Raw genomic sequence first — 10,213 nt, 5'->3', positions numbered from 1 at the left:
AGCTTATTTTATACTAAAGTGTTGAATGTCTCATGTAATTCACTCAATGCTGTGCTGAAAGTGACCAGCAGAATGGGGTCAGAATGGTCGTGATGCTTCCCAGCATCACGAGAGAGGACCCCACCCATGTCACAGCCTGGAAAAAGATCGAAATCCAAAGTCCGCTTCCTCCTGAATGTGTATGGCTCTTGCACCAACGTAAATGGAACCATCATAAATGGGGACTGTCTGTGCGGTAATCCCTCCATACATGTGGTTCCACTTTTGACAGTTTCCGCTGCCCGCGGTCAGCTGAGGTCTGGAGGCAGACGACCCTCCTTGTGACATGTCATCAGAAGGTCAAGAGCAGCCTAACGCCTACATCGCAGTGGCTGCGTCATTCAACCACTGCATGTTTCAAAACGTATGGGCCTGTACAACACAAAGAGTAAATCCTAGGAAACTATGGGCCTCGGCTGCCAACAATGTATCACTCTTGGTTTATCCATTGTAACAAATGTATCATACTAATGCAAGATGCTACTAAGAGAAGAAGCTCTGAATTTGGGGGAATAGGGAATCTGGGAACTCCCTGAACTTTCTGCACAGTTTTTTTTGTAAACCTAGAAATGCTGTGAAGAATAGCCTATTTTAAAAAGTCAACATAGAAGGTAATGTCATTATAAATAACCGTAGCTGTGTCAAAGGTGGAAAGACTTTGTTATCTTACATAATCAAGGGCACACTAAAAACAGATAGTTATAGGAGTTAAATTCTGCCATTTGGGGGAGGAAATGAACTGAATTGTCACCGTTGTGCCAAAGCATGTAATGGCAGGAGCTTTTGAAGGGGGCTTGGGGTGCATTTAGAGTTACCCATAATATCAAGGTGAAAAGCCAGAGCAAAATAACTGTCAAACAAAGAAGCAAAATTAGATCCTTACCGAGCTGCCCCAGACGAATGTCTGGAGCACCTGTATCAGCAGGTGGTCTCACTGGGATCGATCCCAGAGCCACCGTCAGGAAAGGACGACAGCAGGCTGGGAGCCCTCAGCGTCTGGGTGGATGAGACGGGTGTCCCAGGTGGGCTTTTACTCCCGTGTGACCCAGGACACCAAACGGCCAAAGACAAAAGCCAGAGAGATGAGGACACCGACTTTCTTTAGGCCCTCGTGATCGGGAGAGTGCCCCAGAATGCGGGATCGCGGTGTTCTCTGCAGGGTGGTTTGCCTTAGACTGTTGTTATAGGGAATGTACACAGCGTTCACATGAGGTTGTGTGGAATCGTTTAGCCATTGGGGAAGTTTCAATCAGATGAGTGGGAAGTGTTCAGTTGTGTGTCTGGCTACTTTCAAGGGGATTGTACAGAGTTCACACAGCAGGCCTGGGGCTGCTGTCCTTAGAAGGGCCTGCTTGCAGGATGGGCCTGTGGCTGGCATCTGGGAACTTAGATTTTAAGAGATTCCGACCGTTTCCCAAATGGTGGGAGCGCCTCACTGTGCCTGAGCTGTTCATGCAAAGCATACAGTTCTGCCGAACACCTGCCTTCTTCCTGGGTCTGCAGTTTCGATATACGCTAGGCAGTCTCCCCCCACCCCCAAGTATGTGGGCACCGGGTCCCTGACGAACTTCCCTGGTGGACATTTTCCGTGTCTTGTCACAATTTTCGGCTGTGGGAATTAAGCCTGTCCTCTGTGACTCGCCCCTGGTATCCCCCAGACTTTGCGCCTGGTGCCTTTTTCCTTTGCTGACTTTTGCTGTGATAAATCATAGCTATGAGGACACCTATATGCTGAGTCCCGTGAGTCTGTCTCGAATCATTGAACGGGGGGTGGGGGTGGGGCGACAGAGGGACAAACAGTTCTCATCTTGGTCAATCACTCATGTCACAAAGGACAAGAACTTGGCGAGGAGTGACAGGGGAAGGGTCTGTGTTTGGTCTTACCAGCAGGTTTGGGCAAAAGAGGAAAGATTTGTGTTTGGGCTTGTCCGCGCTTAAAGACTATGATGATGTTTTGCATTATACAGGAGGTGGGGTTTGTTGACTGCAAGTTGCTCGTATAATTTTTGATACAGGGTATGCTAAATTATTATTTTTTTCAGTTATCCAAATAACAGATACCCCCATAGGGTAACTATTTTAAACAATACAGAGAAACACCAAAAATATCTTATTCTGCCCTCTGTTAATAATTAATATCATTAGTCATCAAAAAAAAATACAAGTGAAAATCACAAAGAAACTGCACGACATCCTGGCCTGAACAGCCAAAATTAGAATGGCTGACAATATCCGGTACTGGCTAGTCTATGAAGTAACCAGAAGCCTCACACATCGCGGTTAAGAGTGTGTACACTTACTACATGCATTTTGGAAAACTGTTTAGCAACATCTAATAAAGTTAAACATACATATATCCTGTGACCCAGCAATTTCATATTCTGTGTATTTATGTATCTAGGTATTTATCTATGTATCTATCCATATACCTTTGTATCTGTCTATGTATCTATCTGCGTATGTATCTATTTATATGACGAATGAGTGCTCATGTTCACCTGAAACCATGCACAAGACGGTTCAGTGGCTTTTGTAGTCTAGAACTGGAAACCAAATGCCATCATCAGCATTAGAATGAACCAGTGAATTGTGGTGTAACCAAATGGAAGTTGATGTAAAAGAACAAACTGTCGTCACAGATAAAAACACAGATGAATCTCAAAGACAATATTGAGTGAAAGAAACCGGACATAATGCAGATTCAATTTGTTTTCATGTGTATGAAGACACAGTAAAGGACAGCACATACAGTGAGAGCCCGGACCAGGGGCTGACTTTGGGAGGACAGCAAATGAGAGGGAGTCTGACAGTGCTCAGGTGCTTACACAGGGTGTGTAAAAATCATCAAGCTGTGCACTTAAGATGTGCATACTTTACGCTATGTAATTTATACTTTCATAAAATGAAAGGGGAAAGGAATAAAAACAACTGAAAGAATAAAAAAATTGGGGGGGTCCAAACTAGAAATTACCCCAAATGGCGTTTTCTTGAATTCTTCCAGCAGGAAGCTTTGAATCCCTACACTCCCACGGCTATCTAATTCATACATTAGAAACCCTGTACAAAATTTTCTTTATCACCTTTTGTTCTTCCTACAATACTCAGGAAACCTTGAATATGTTCACACATTGTGTAAATTTGTTTAACTTTTTTTTTTTGTATAGTTAACATACAGTATTGTATTAGTTTCAGGTGTACAATATAGTGACTCCCCCCCCCGTCTGATTTCTATGTCCGTAGGATTAGTTTTGAAATGGGAAAAATGTAACATTTTCAGAAGATTATTTTTGAGTTACATTTTCAGAAAACAACACAACAAAAAATTTACTGACTTTCCTGAAACGTATCATCCTAAAAAGCAAATAGGCTGTTCAGAAAAGCTTATTTAAGGAGTAATTGACAAGAAACGCTCTCAGGGCTCGCCGAGATAGCTCAGTTGGGAGAGCGTTAGACTGAAGATCTAAAGGTCCCTGGTTCGATCCCGGGTCTCGGCAGACGTCCCGTGTCCCTTTTGCAAATGTTGACTTTCCTATTACTGATGGGCCCCGGAAACCGTGAACCCATAGCAAATGTCAGTCACCCTCAAATTAAGTTCAGTCCACAGCACCATTTATGTGGAAAGGAACCGCATACATTCACCCTTACTTTATTGGAAAGGGCTTTTGTAAACTCTGGCAAAACGCAGTTCTACATCTATACACTAAATTCCTCCAGTTCCTTCAGGTAAAGAGAGCTCAGTGCCTTTTTCAGAGCACTAGGGTGTTGCTAAATGCATCTATAAGAATCAGGGCATGAGCACTTTGAGTTCTTCACTTAATTACCTCTGTTTCTGCTTTCACTTAGGGTCCTTACATGGTCAGCACTTTGAATCCCGTAAGAAGTTTTGCTTACTTTATACAGCATTTTGGTTTTCAGCTCTAGGGACAGTCCTAGTGCGTCATTTTACTGTGCAGAAAGGCGAGAATGATAGTTTAAACATAAATTGAATTTTATTTATTTTTAAAGAACATCGGTTTATTTTTAAAAATATAATTTATTGTCAAATTGGCTTCCGTACAACGCCCAGTGCTCATCCCAACAAGTGCCCTCCTCCATGCCCATCACCCACTTTCCCCTCTCCCCCCCCCCGACATGAACTGAATTTTACTAGTATTTATTAAGATTATACGTGACTATATATATGCTATAAAATATCACAGGAATTGTGAACATTGATCTATCATTTTTCCCAAGACAGTGCTGGATACTTAACGGAATCTAATCTGGAACATAACGCGCATCGTGTGAAATTCTCTTACAAGACATTTGCTGCACACGCTACAACATATGGCCGAGGGTGTAGGTGGGGACGTTAAAGGAACGCTTGACTAGGGGTAGGATATTTTGGGGGGGAAAAGGAAGCAGACGAGCGCTCTGGTGGTCTCCGAGGACGATCTGAGGGTAGAGTCTAGGATCGATGGATTCGTTCTATACCATCATGTTAAAGGACGGGTCTTTTCACGAGCCCCTCTTCTGATCCAGAATCGCTACGTTCACACGCAATATTTCACTTAAAAGCAGGCACGGAAAAATACAGTTGTGGGCGTGGGACCTTCGGTCCACGTGGGCAGGTGACTGAGGTGGGGTGAGGACAGCTGACCCACACCCTAGGTTTCCCCAGCTGGGAGGGGCTGGGTCTGCAGGGGAGCGAGTGCGGGGCCCGCGGTGGTCCCGGAGACCCTAGGGCGGGGTCGGAAAAGTCAGGGGGCCGGGCCGCCCTGGAAACTCCGTTCTTCCCGGAGGAAGGAGTCCAGGGTAATCCCTTCGGCGTTTCAAGGCCCGGAAACCAGCGACGTGCGTCGCGGCGGCTTTGCCTGCCGAGCCCGGAGCCCGGGACGCGGTCGGGGGGCGCGGCTGCCGTGCGGACCCCGGGGTCAGGTCGCGGTGGGGCGCGCGGCTCCCCGCGACGACGAGGAGGACGCAGACCGCGGAGGCCACCTCGGGGACTCGGAAGGCCTGGGCCCCCAGTCTCTATCCGTCGACCCTGGACACTTCCAGAGCGGACCCTGGAGGCGCGTGCTTCTGTCCTGCGCCAGCGTCGGCTTTGAACCCAACAGTCGTCATCACCTGTTGATTCTCTTAGCTCTAAATAAAAGTATTCTCGGAAAAGTATTCTCAGCACGAAAGTTCGACAAATACGTGGGGAGTAACTCACGCCGGGAACACCTTCAACCTGTCTTCGGGGGACCGGCCAGGAGGCTCGTGGGACGCCCAGCGCGCAGCTGGCTGACTCTGGGGGTCCCCCCCCCCCCCGGCTCGCACGCCGCGATCCGAGGGACACCCAGCAGGTGCCGTCGGCGGAGAATTAACAGCCGGGCGCCGCCTGCCCCTCGCCCTCTGCAAACCTCCGCGGCCCTGCTCTCGCGCCCCCAAACAGGACAACTCACGGTGGTGACCCGTGCTGCTGGGGGCCGCCGTCCCGGCTCATGACGTCGGGGCAGGTGTCTGCGGGGCTTCAGAGACCCCGGGGCACAGCGCCTTTCCTGCCTCGCGCTCGTCTGCGTTTCCTTGCCTGGAACCGACCCGAACTGGACGCGTCACTAAGGTACAAGTCCTGGGAGAGAAGTTTGCGGCGTGTGATCCGGAGCTACCGACTCGCCTCTAAAAAGGGGACACTCCCTTCACCACAACCGAAAATCCCGTCCCGGTGCTCTCTCCACAAATAGGCTGGACCCAGCGTCTGCACAAGTCCCTCCGTGGATTTCCTAGTCCAAATCCGAAGAACTCAGAGTGTAGACTTCTCATTACAGGCTATGGATACGGTTCAAAATGGTCCTTAGAAGCGAGAGAAGAAAAAGAAGACATTCCCCTTAGTTTAGGGCAAACAAAACTGTAGATGAACTTACTTTTTTAGAAAGCATTCTCCGTCGGGTGGCCGGTTAGCTCAGTTGGTTAGAGCGTGGTGCTAATAACGCCAAGGTCGCGGGTTCGATCCCCGTACGGGCCACGCAGCGTGACCTTTTTTGGCCTTCCCGCCGCGTGGACTTGGCCAACTCACTGGTCGGACCCCAAATCGCCGCTAATCAGAATCAGAAGTTCGGACCTTCCTCTTCCCGACAAGAAGGCTATGTATTTTCGCTTCGCTTCGCTTGTTCTTCTTAATTAAAAGTAACCACACCCGGTGCGAAGAGTTTCCTGAAGCAACCCGAGGGAGTGGTGTGGGAACGAGGCGGCTGTGATTCAGGAAAGGGGGGCGTCAAGGACCGTGGTAGCAATGTGCCTGCTCGGTTTTCGGTGAAACTCCAGGAGACGGTATTATCCCGGCGCGTAAGAGAAGCTGCTAGAGAGAAAAGGAGGCAGGCGGAGGCTGGCGGTGACTCGGTTGGCTGGGGCAGCGACACACGGGCTTTGCTCCGGTCGGGTCTCCGCCCCTGCACCTGCGGGCCCCCGGCCAGGCTGCACCTGCTTTCTTCGGTTCCGTCCCCGCCCGCCAAGGCGCACGCGCTGACCGCAATTCACCTGCCAGGCCGAGCGAGGAGACAAGCTACACATTCGGAAATCGGTCCACGTAGGAGGATGATCTTCTGGGCTGGTTTGAAGAATTTCCCCCACTTGGCAGTGATTCCCCCCCAGCCTCTGTGCTGGGCCCCACGCACAGGGAGGAGGCAGGTCTGTTGAGAGCCCCCTCCCCACCCCACCCCCACCCCCGGGAGCTGCCACCTCCCGGGTCTTCCTCATCTTCTCCCACTGTTTACTTTTGTAAAAGAAGGGATTCCTGTCGGCTTTTTGTCCCTCGGGGGCAGCGGCGTCTGTCCCCACGATGGCCTGGCCGGGCACGTGGGGACATGTCGGGGAGGAGTGGCGACTGCGGCCGTCCATCAGGGCCAAGCTCTAAGGGGCCCCACTGAGGCAAAGAGCCGCTCGCCGTGTCCCCACAGCCCAACCTTCCTTGAGGGGTTCCCCAGGAGGGGTTCCCTTTCTTGGCTGGTAGCCGTGGGAGGAAGCAGCTCGCAGGAGAGACCTCTGGGGTGAGGACCCTTCCCACGGGGAAAAATGTGAGTGGAGAAGATACTGGAAGAACAGCTTTTATTTTTTAGAGCTTTTTTGATTTTAAAACCTTCCTTCTAACGGTCTTTTTCGGCCAATCTCCTGTCTCAAGTTCAAGAGATGAAGGAAGAAAATGCTTAGAGGATCGTTCCTTCGATGCTTCTGACGCATCTCTTTCAGACCCAACCCACAGCCGATGTGGGATAGCATCGCCAGGGTGAAGGATCATGTTCCAGGAAAGTGTGTTCGGAGGACTTTGAGGATTGTTTCAATCTTTCTTTTTTCTTTTTCTTTTTTTTATAGATACCTGGAGAGCGTGAAGAGAAAAAAGTGAGCCCGACGAGCCAGCCAGGAGTTGAACCTAGAATCTTCTGATCCGTAGTCAGACGCGTTATCCATTGCGCCACTGGCCCGCGCTTGCTCAGTCGGCCTCAGTGTTAGTATTTTCGTTACTTTACACAATTCACACCAGACGAGGAAGTGGTTGACTAGGAACAAAATCTGTACCAATTCTGGGAAAGCATAATTGATTTTTATGACTTGCTTGCACAACACATTTACATAAAATGTTTTCATTGGAGACAGAGGGCGACCTGCACTTCTCTGACTGTCCCCATGGGACGCTTGTTTGGTGCTTCGGGGCTGTTTGCTTTGCTTCGTTTTGGTTTGGCTTTTGCTTGAACAAATCTCCATGGACGCAGGGTTCACGTTCCCTCTGGACTCTGTCTTCACTCCAGCTTATCCTGGTGCCTGGCTTTGGGGCTCTTCCTCACCGCCCCGCCCGCAGACGTCGCCCACAAACTGCAAGAAACACCAGATGCAATAAGGAGGCGAGAATTCAGTGGAAGTATACATTTTAAGATTCGCATTTGACGGAGAAACTTGGAAACCAGGAACTCATTTACTAACAAACACAAAATTGGCTTAAATTGTACTGGGCTCTTCGAGGGAGGCAGAATAGTCACCAGCGTGAGCAGGCGTTCGTCAGATTCCACAGCCTCACGATCAGGCAGCCGGTGTTTTTGAGCTCTCCAAGGCCGGATCTCGGCGTGGACGGTGGAGACGTGGAAATCTGGACGTTCTCAGGTGCCCAGACCAGGGAAGGGGAGGGTGGAAGTCAGACCGGGCTGGTGGCCCAGGCACCTCAAACATTCAGGGTTATAAATTGGGACCGTGGCTGAAGGGAGGGGGCCCGGTTGGGACCCTCACCAAAAAGCTGCAACGCTGTGAGCAGGATTTGAACCTGCGCGGGGAGACCCCATTGGATTTCGAGTCCAACGCCTTAACCACTCGGCCATCACAGCCCCCGTGGAGAAGGCCTCACTTGCTGGACTGAAGACAAGTGTCTGTCGTTGACCCGGCGGCGTGGCAGAAGAGATAGGGGTGGCTGATGCCGGAGGGTCCCCTCCAAACCTTCTTCAACTTCATGGCTCTTTCAACTTTTCAGATATTTAGGCAAAAATCTTGGCAACACGCTTGACTTCAATTATTCTTTCATTCCACACAGGTGCGGGAATTCTCTTTCCCTCTGCCCTCAGAAGCATCTAGATCTGAAAACGCTCTCACCACCCAGCTGCTAGCAGCCTGGTGCACAGCGCCTGCACGTCTAACGCGGAATATGCTGCAAGCGTCTCCTAACGGGTCCCGCATCCGGCCTTTCCAGCCCTCACCGAACACTCCACCATGAGCAGCCAGGGGATATTTCTGAACCTACTCCACTTGATGGCCCAGCTGTGCTCACAACTCAGTGGCGTCTCCTCCTTGCATCGGAGTAAGCGCCCAAGTCCCCACCTGGGTTTCCGGGCCCCTGAAGACCTCGGGTGTCACCCTGCGCCCCTGCTCACCCGGCTGCAGTCGCTGTCAGCCTTGCTCTTCGCTGGAAGCATCAGGCTCCTCGCTGTCCCGTGCTGGGCCCTGCCCGGTCCCAGCCCCTTACCTACTGCAGGTGTTTCCTCAAATAACACCTGCAACTCACACCTGAAACTTTCACCTCCCCTCTTTCCGGTGCTTCCCCTCATTCTTTGCTTTATTTCCCCCCATGTCACTCATAATCACTGTAACACACTGTGTGACTTATTTATTTTGGGTGGGACCATGTGAGTTAGTTCATGGGACCATGGGACCGTGTGTTGAAATGTGAGTACTCCTGGCTCCCCATTACACGCTTATCCCTTCACATCCTTTTGGATATGCGTGCATTTTCTTCAAATTCCCAAGGCCCCGATGTTCACAATTTCCATATGTAGGGAAGAAGAATGTTCCCTCTCTTCTCTTAGGCTGGGGGCTGGGGCCTACGAATGCAACTGACAAAAGACAGACGAGCCGGAGAAAAGGTTTACAAAGTTTGTTGATGTTGGTTTTTTTTTTCCTTATTTTAGTTTTACAGGCGTGAAGGCTTCACGTAAAACAAGTGAGAACCCAAAGAAGCAGTTAGACTGGAAAGTTTTTATGCCATTTTAGCAAAGGGCGATACATTGTAGGGAAGCGGGTAGACCCAGAAAAGGGGAGCGTGGGCTCCAAGGGGCGACAGTTGTGGGAAGGAAAAGAGCAGGGAAAGAATGGAAGACCGGGTTGGTTCCCAGTGTATTTCCTCAGGCTCCTCTTGGCGCTGACTTCCTACCTCCCGTCATCGGGGTGGTTCTCTCTCTGGCAGGACATGGGGGGTGGGGGGAACCTTCACCAAGGGACACTTATGTCCTGTTTCAGGCACACAGGAGGACAGAGGGCTCTTCCTGTTTGCTTTTTCTCAGTTGCTCTCAGCTCAAGATCATCCTTCTACTAAACTGACGTTTTTGGGCGTAGCCAATGTTCGCGTGTGTTTTTAAGTCTGAGACCCCAGAGAGGAAGTGCAGGTTCACGTCTAAAAGGATGTAGGCTCAGGAGCAAAACGAGGGCCAGCGGCTGTTTCCGCCCGGTTTCGAACCGGGGACCTTTCGCATGTTAGGCGAACGTGATAACCACTACACTACGGAAACCCCGTGATGGGAGAGCTTAGTAAAAGTAAATATTTCTTGATGCCCCCAGGTCTTTTTCGTAGGGGAGTTTCCCCTTTACAAAATTAAAATTAACAATGTCCAATCCCAGGAGAAATGCGTTCACCAAATGTATCTACCATAATGTTCAGAGAAGCCTGTTTAGCCAAAAAAAT

General features: G+C 50.1%; 1 long non-coding RNA gene and 5 other non-coding genes across 6 annotated transcripts; 3 read left to right on the top strand and 3 right to left on the bottom strand.

Annotated features, from left to right (window-relative positions):
- The first annotated feature begins 3,460 nt into the window (after positions 1–3,460).
- Positions 3,461–3,533, top strand: TRNAF-GAA. The gene has a single exon. It is a non-coding gene; the product is annotated as a tRNA-Phe (tRNA).
- Positions 3,534–5,951: 2,418 nt separating this feature from the next.
- TRNAI-AAU lies at positions 5,952–6,025 on the top strand. Its single transcript has one exon. It is a non-coding gene; the product is annotated as a tRNA-Ile (tRNA).
- Positions 6,026–7,405: 1,380 nt separating this feature from the next.
- On the bottom strand, positions 7,406–7,478 carry TRNAR-ACG. Its single transcript has one exon. It is a non-coding gene; the product is annotated as a tRNA-Arg (tRNA).
- On the top strand, positions 7,415–9,243 carry LOC123385649. The gene is made up of 2 exons (XR_006598583.1): positions 7,415–8,151; positions 8,573–9,243. It is a non-coding gene; the product is annotated as an uncharacterized LOC123385649 (long non-coding RNA).
- Positions 8,288–8,369, bottom strand: TRNAS-CGA. The gene has a single exon. It is a non-coding gene; the product is annotated as a tRNA-Ser (tRNA).
- Positions 9,244–9,967: 724 nt separating the features above from the next.
- Positions 9,968–10,040, bottom strand: TRNAV-AAC. Its single transcript has one exon. It is a non-coding gene; the product is annotated as a tRNA-Val (tRNA).
- Positions 10,041–10,213: the final 173 nt, after the last annotated feature.

Source organism: Felis catus, chromosome B2 (assembly GCF_018350175.1).
Source record: "Felis catus isolate Fca126 chromosome B2, F.catus_Fca126_mat1.0, whole genome shotgun sequence".
NCBI classification, from domain to species: Eukaryota; Metazoa; Chordata; class Mammalia; order Carnivora; family Felidae; genus Felis; species Felis catus.
This window is presented reverse-complemented; position numbering and strand designations above follow the sequence as displayed.